The sequence below is a fragment of the Marmota monax genome, unplaced genomic scaffold, assembly GCF_021218885.2.
Source record: "Marmota monax isolate L192 unplaced genomic scaffold, Marmota_monax_Labrador192_F-V1.1 WCK01_AAM20220418_F8-fsc00018, whole genome shotgun sequence".
Taxonomy (NCBI): domain Eukaryota; kingdom Metazoa; phylum Chordata; class Mammalia; order Rodentia; family Sciuridae; genus Marmota; species Marmota monax.
The window spans coordinates 15549955-15558110 of NW_026692201.1; positions in this window are offsets into that span (position 1 = coordinate 15549955).

Here is an 8156-nt window from a genome sequence, read left to right on the forward strand (position 1 = left end):
AAAAAAAAAAAAAAAGAAAAAGGAAAAAAAAAAACCACCTCATTCTGTACTTTCTTACAAAGTACATAATACTGGCTGGTTAATAGATTTTGTGTTAGCCCGGAAATTATTATTTGATTTCCACCTATTTAGCTCTACTTTTAATACAAGAGGGAGTAGTATAATCACTTGTATATTAGAGTTTTCTTCTGTAATTAAAGGTCAAAAGCAATCCATATAAAATATTTCATCTGAATTTTCTGCTTTGTGTTATGATAAATTCTGTTGACAAAACCAGTTTGGATCCAGATTTTATCAAAGTCCAGTCAGTCATGATGTTCAAGATAGTTGATTTGTAAAGCCCATTATATCTTCCAGGTTACCATTTGGTGTCTTTTTGTACCAAAACAGAATCTACTGCAGCTTCCAAATGCATTTATAGACTAAAATAGTTCATTAATAATCTTGAAAGAGTTATTAGGAGGCAATCAAAACTTTAACCCAACTTCCAAATTAACAACATTATTTCTCAATGGTCACAAAGAGAAGGCTGAACTTTTTTACAACTCATTTTTCTACTACCTGGTCTTGTGAACATATTTGCTTGTTCTTATTAACTCAACAAGTCCCTGTTGCTTATTTTCTAAGAACTTTAGAACCTTATGATAGTATCATAATAGGAGCCTAATAAACATTTCACTTGTTTGAGTTTCCCATCTGACATTTGTCATTTTGAACACATATTACATAAAAATGTGAAAAGACAACTTTTCATTATTGATACAAGATCTTATTATCTTATTATTCTAATTTCTGCATGAGAATATAATCAATGGACTAGGCACAATGGTACACATCTGTAATCCCAGCGACTGAGGAGACTGAAACAGGAGGATAGCAAGTTGAAGGCCAGCTTCAACAACTTAGCAAGACCCTATCTCAAAATAAAAATCAAACAGGACTGGGAATGTAGCTCAGTGGTTAAGCACATCTGGGTTCAACCCCCAGTATCAAATAACAATAATGGTAAGAGTAATATCAATATAATGAATGGTATAAATTCTCATGTAGCTCCTCAATTGTAGGTGAGACATCAGAGAGATTAATTTTTAAGTCATGGGAGTAGTGTTTAGAAATATATTTACACTAATAATTCCTAGTATTATAAGGAACTAATGCAGCTTTGAAAAATGATCAAGGAGGTTAGACCAAAAATTCTCTGATCATCATTTCTTTCTCCTGTCATCAGTTCAGACTACAAGCATTTCAGTGAATTCACCAGGAGCATGCTTCTATGAACTAGCCATTTTTATCGAAGTGAAATAAAAATATACAATTACCTGCAAAATACTTTTGTTTGAAATGTTTGTAATACTGTGTTCTAGAATTCAGTTCCCAGGTGTGTCCAGTTAACCTGGCCCTGTTCCATAGCCACTGACTATTCCCCATATGCAGCACAATATCTTTAAGAGATATTCTACAAACAGATTCAAAAGTTAGCTTAGAGCTTTGTGTGATTGTGTACACCCATAGTCCCAACAATTTAAGGCAGGAGAATTGAGAATTCAAAGCCAGCTTCAGCAAAAGTGAGGCACTAAGCAACTTATGAGACCCTGTCTCTAAATAAAATACAAAATAGGGCTGGAGATGTGGCTTAGTGATTGAGTGCCCCTCAGTTCAATCCCCAGTACCCCCCCCTCCCTGAAAAAAAAATCAGCTTAGAGTTTGCTTACAGGCCCTCACTCATGCCCAAATGAATCAACAGTATTACTCTATCTAGGAAAGGAAATCTTAGCAAAATTGGGGAGCTTTAAGAGGGCTCCCATGTTGTAGGAACCAGTGTATTTAAATGAATCCCTGTAGGGCAATAGCTATTTCAAAAAAGATTAATCCTTTATTTAAGTATACTCATTCTTTCATCATCAACTACTTATTGAGCATCTACTATGTGTCTTATACTGGTCTTTATGCAGTATATTCAGCAGTGAGTAAGATAGGTAATTTCTTTCCTCTACAAACCTTACACATATTCTGATTGCCTGTGCATTGGGAAAGGGTTCAGAGGAGAATGATAAGCAAATAAAGAATGATATTGGTTTAAAACAGGATATAACAAGAAATTGAAGTCAAAATTTTTCAAATTAAAGAATATCCTTTATGAAAGGCACATCAGGAACACACTTTTCTTACACAGCATACTATGTATGTACATATAATACATTATTTAGCTGCTAACAAGATAAGGTAGGTAGATAGAGATTCATATCCACCTATTTAATCTAAGCAGTCATTCCAAGATCACACATCCCAACGTATTCACTGGCCCACAGTGAACAAAAGAAACAGTGTTACAATTCAACAGAGCAGATTACTCATAAAAGTAAAATGATATCTGCTTAATAAATAGGTGGATTTTTATTATACATGTTTATAAGCTAATTACTAAAGATAATTAACAGAATCAGCAAAATGTTCTATATGAACTTTTTAAGTATTTATTCACCAATTTCAATTGAGAATGTACATATATATCACTCATCCATCTGCCCTGAACTGTAACTATGTAACTGCTAGGCAAATTCCTTACATAAATAAATAAGACAATAAAGCCCAATGAATATAAAGTCTTATAATAGCAAATTTTACATAAATTACCCATTCCTATATTATATATAGTTTATTCACTCTTCTAAAATTTATTTAGAATCTTTTTTTATGGCCATTTGTCTACTCACACAAATATGGTAGATAATATAAATATCTGAAAAAAATCACTACTATTATAGTAAATATCAATTCACATTAAAAAAAAGATTATATACCGAAATGTTTGAGTATAGCCAAGTTTGTATGTTAATGCATCCTTATATATATATGTATATGTGCCTTTATAAATACCCTCAATTTATTAGAAAAATATACCCTCTTAAAAGCATTTAAATTGCTAAAAAATGATTTTTAAGAAGCATACAATTAATTTGTGATCGTGACAGGTACATGTAGATAGAGAATTAGAGAAAAGCAAAGCTTCTTAAACTAACAGGCTTTTAATGTTACAAATTTGATTTTTCAAGAAATACATGTCATTTATTTTCAAAATGGAATGATAGAAATACTTTCTAGAGTCTACCAATAGTATTTAAAATAAGGTACTCATAACTTTCAAATACTGCTTTTACTAGTCATCATTTGTCATTAAATGTAACTGTATATTTGAGAGCTTTCTAATAATAGCCTTTAATTAAACCAAGGACTGTTAGAGGGTTTCCGTTGCCCTTTGAAGTTCTTAATTATTACTTGTATCCAGTCTTTTATGGTACACTTAAGGTTAAATTAAATAATTTAAATATACCTTGAAGAGAAATATGAAGACTTTTAGCTGTTTTAATTAAATTCTGAATTTCAGGATTTGAAAATAATAACATATGTTTTGATTTTTTTCATGGCCGAATGGTAAAATGCTCGCTATATTAAACAACAACAAAAAAAATGGTAGCTTTTTATGGGACTAATCACTAAGCAGATGCATGTAAATGAGCTATTTTCTATGCATGGCTTCCAAAAGTGCTAATTAAATAGTTGGTATTCAAGGCTATGCTCGCTCATTGTTTAGTGACACACAAATCCAGCGATGTGTGCCAGCAGACATTTTAAGTTGAATGTTTTCTCCTCTACGGCCTTTGTCATGAAATGGTGGCACCATGATGAGAACACTAGTGTAAGCAAAACATTGAAATATGCTTTAATAATGTTTTAACCATGTAGTGACACTAGTCTAGTTTTCTAATGAATTTTTAATTTCTTTTTTCTTATAAGGGTGGTATGAGTTATCGCTGATGCATATTAAATCATATACATGAGTCATTTTCCCTAAATTTGCATAAAATGGCTAAATGCTAATGCACCAAATGGAGCTCACTATACGTGGTACAGCAAATATTCCCTTGAAGATTTTCTGCAATCAATCTCCTGTATTTCATTAGCAACCAGATAAGGTGTGGTCTGCAGAATAAAGAAGAAAAGTGTGTAGCTCATGAACTTATGAGGCTTCAGATTTCTATGTGGTGATTAAAGTGGATTCTGCAATTAGAATTTATGTAGGTAAAACACACACATGCTCCCTTTAAAGACACAGTGCAACAAGAGTTCTGAGTAGAGCTTTGCAATGTTAAACAATGAAAAGGCACCATTCAGTTATTGTAGTTCTGTATTCACAATTAAATGAAGGAAAGCCATACCTGACATTTAGGATCATTTTTTTGGTACAACCTTACTTGAATTAAAAAAGAATTTTAAAAAATAACTGCAGATGAAACGTTTTATTTCCTAACTTTTCCCTTTTTCCTTGACAAATAATGGTGAGGACATTTTTGCACTAATGTTTAACATTTAAAAGAAAAATTTTTTTCTATCACCAAAATACTCTCACTGAACTGGCATTAAGATCACATGCCATAAAAAGTGAATCAGGATATAAGTTTTATTGGGCAAACCAAAAATGTTTACATGAAGGATAAACTTGCTACTTACTCCACCCATCAACTTTTTTCTCATCCCCCCAATGTTTTCACCATCTGGAATATTTTTAACCTGAAAAAATTGGGGATGGGGATGGCTATTTAAAAATCAATGTATGCTTTGCCCTACAGTTATTTTGAATTAGTCTTGATAAATAATTAAGGAATGCATAATATATTATTTAGATGCCATGGTCTTAAGAATTTGAGTGGTATTTCAAGTACAATTATAGTCATTTATTTATCAGTAGAAAATTTACATAATCACACTTCAAAATCCAGTGGACTGGAGAGATATCAGAAAGACACCCATGAATGTGGTAATGACTCTGAGCATTAGATTAAGTTAATAATGTAGTGATGCATACGATATTCTAATGTCTAGCACTGCAGTATTTGATCACTTAAATGATAAAAGCATAAATATTTTTCTCTTTTCAACTGCATTTTATGCAGAAGCTCTCCTTTAGTATAAAATGCAATTTGAAGAATCAAAATTGAATTAGACAATTTCTAATGTAATAAGCCTAGTTAAGTTTAACTTTTAATAAAGAGCACCAAAGTTTTGTCTCCAAAGGCTAAGAAAACAATTTTGTCTTAATAACAATTACTGGCTAACAAAAATATTGTTCACTTCATGTATTTTGAAGTGACAATATAGACCTTAAGGCTAAAGTCCAGAAAAATGACAGACATTTAAGTCCTTTCTCCTGTCAGTGAGCACAGCATGCAAATGGAGGGATTACCTATTGGAGAGGTAACACACTTTTTGTTAGCTCAGTCATGCTATGGATTCTTCCTTAGCAGCTAGTCCATCTGAGACAAATTTGGCAGAAATATATGCAGTATTTGTACTTTGCTGTTTGAATCACTATTATCCTATGTCATATCTGCAAACTGAGATTTCAGACTATAATTGAGCATGAGTCTTCAGTGTGAAAAACTAAGCTACTCAGCAATTTCTAACTTTATTTAGGAACAGCTGAACTTTTTATTATTTATATTAATCTAAGTACCTATAAATTGTGATGAGTCAATATATAAAGCAATTCAAATGTAAATTCATTACTTAATTCCTATTTCCTTGTGGTCTAAGTATTTTCACTATTAGAACCACTCAAGAGACATATACTACAAATCCTAAAAATGAAGACCTATAACATTATTTTCTTCCATTCTTGTCAAACCCACTTGCTGTGATTAGTCATGGTGATAACTTCAAATTCAAAGCTTCTAAGCAGTTTTTAAGCTATCCCACAGACAATTCAACATTCTCAACTTCAGATCCCTAATGTCAGCCAATACTAATTTAACTTTGCACATACATTGTGTATTTCAAGGATAATTTAATAAATTAAAATAATATATACTGAGCAGCTACTGTATACAAACTGTGTGCTTTTTTAAAATAAGGACTAATATCTATTATTTGAATTCCTCTCAAAGGCTGTTATATTCATTCAAGAGTTTCAGGTACCTTCATAATACTCACTGAATTAAAATTAAGGACTAAGTACACTCCTATTATTACTATACAAGAGATCCAGCCTTGACAGGAAGCAATTCCATGGATTTTGAATTTCAATGATATTAAATCTATTATTATCTTTATGAAGGTATTATCTCCAAATAAATTATAGGAAGTGTTTTCATTAGATCAGTGTTGATAAATACAAAAATTAAATGTTTGAGATATTTATTCTGTGAAAATATTTCTTAATCATACATGTTTGAAATTCTTCCATTCCAGTAAATTTCACTCATAATCAATCTGTGTGTATGTGTGCACGTGTGTATAGAAAGATTGTTTCCCCCTAAAAGACGATTGAAGAAACATTGGGTAATACTCTGTAAATTACTTTTTGTGACCTAATTAGCAGAATATTTATTGTTGGCTTTTTTATTGGTTGGTTTTTTGGTTTCATACACAATCTTTTTCTTGTGGGTTTTTTTTTTACCATCTACTTATAGGTATTTATCAATTATTAGATTAATCAGCATCTATAGTTACTTCCAACCTCACACTAGCTGTTAAAAATATAATACATAAACGTTTTAACTTGTCAAGTTTGAATTTAAAACTAAAAAATAATGCCAAAAGCCAGATTGCAGTTAAAAATTTTCCTGATACCTTGTTTTCCCAGGGCAAGTGACTATTAAAATAAGCTCAGAAAACACAAGAAATCCGTCAGATAGCTACTTAGTGAAAGAACTAGATGAATATTACTAGGTAAGTGTTTTAATAACGCAGCATTTTCGAAGCATTTTCCCAGGATTATTTCTAATTGGCTCTGTCATATAGTAGTCGCAAACTGCCTTAAAACAGTAATCAGTTTGAAACCAGTTGAGCAAGCCTATGACAGGAAGTTGTTAATAATATGCTGTGAAATTTATCTGTGAAATACTGAGCTGGACTACTTTTTTTAAAAGCAGACTTGGAAGTAAGCGGTCTTTAAGATGCAAATAGACCAGCATCAAGAAAGTCATCATCACTTTTGCAATCCCCAAACCTTACCAGAGCTTCCAACAGACCCTTATGCGCCCTTTGGCTTATAAAATCAAATTGTTTTGACATGTGGGCCCGTACCCTTCAGTGTCACTAAAGTACAGCCCAAGGATTACGGTGCACACCAGGATGCCTGGGCCCTAGTCCTGTGCTCGTGCCTACCCAGCAGCAACACCGCTGGTGGCCTCCCAGGATGATTGACCATCACCTAAAGCTAGGAGCAGGGTAGTTCCTTCTATTTCTGCCTTCCTTCCCCTCTTCCAAGAGACCCTCCTCTCTCCTAGCCTCATCCCAGGGCTGAAGAGCCGGACCTGAGCCAGGCGAGGTGGATTTAGCCCGGTTAGAGTTAAGATGGTATCATTAGCTGCGCACAGCGTGACTTCCCGCTAATCCTCTCTGCAACTTACAACAAGTTTAAATGTCCATGCATGATGTTATTAACTGGCTTTAGTAAGTGCTTAAGACCCAGCTCTCTTTTTAAAGTAATCTCTGAACAAGTTCTACTGTATCCACCCAACAAGGAGATTAATATTTCCAGCAAATCTGATGGGAGGAAGATGAGCCCTGCGCTCTTTAATGGGCAACAGGGGAAGAGGTAGAGGTTGCTCCTGGAAGGGCCCAGAACGGTGAGCGCTACAACCCAGCTCCCAGCACCCTCCACAACACCCCCAATCAAAAGCCTCCCCTGGTGGGGGGGGGTGGTGGTGGTGAGGGGGAGGATTCTTCCGGTTAGCAGCGTTCAACTAGGTTAAAAAAAAATGTGCAAGTGGAGAGAGAGGGGCACCATCTTTATCAACGATACTAATCATACACAGGGAAAACGCGACTGGGCAGAACTAGAGAAACTCAGAGGAAAGCCTCTTAACCACAGTTGCCTGCCAGGCTGAGGAAGGGGCCCTGTGGCAGGGTATGGCCGCGGGGAGATGCCTGCTAGTACCCGACGTCCAGTGGTGACTAAACCGGGAAGCCACCCCATTCAGGAACCCGACTCTGGGATTCCCAAGCAAAGGCAGACCCAAGCTGGCTCGGAAGCAGGGACGAGGTCTATGGTGAGGGGCCCAGGAACAGGTAGGTAGATAGGTAGGTAGGTAGGTAGGAAGGTAAATAAATAAATAAATAAATAAATAAATAAATGGAATTTTTAAAAAATACAG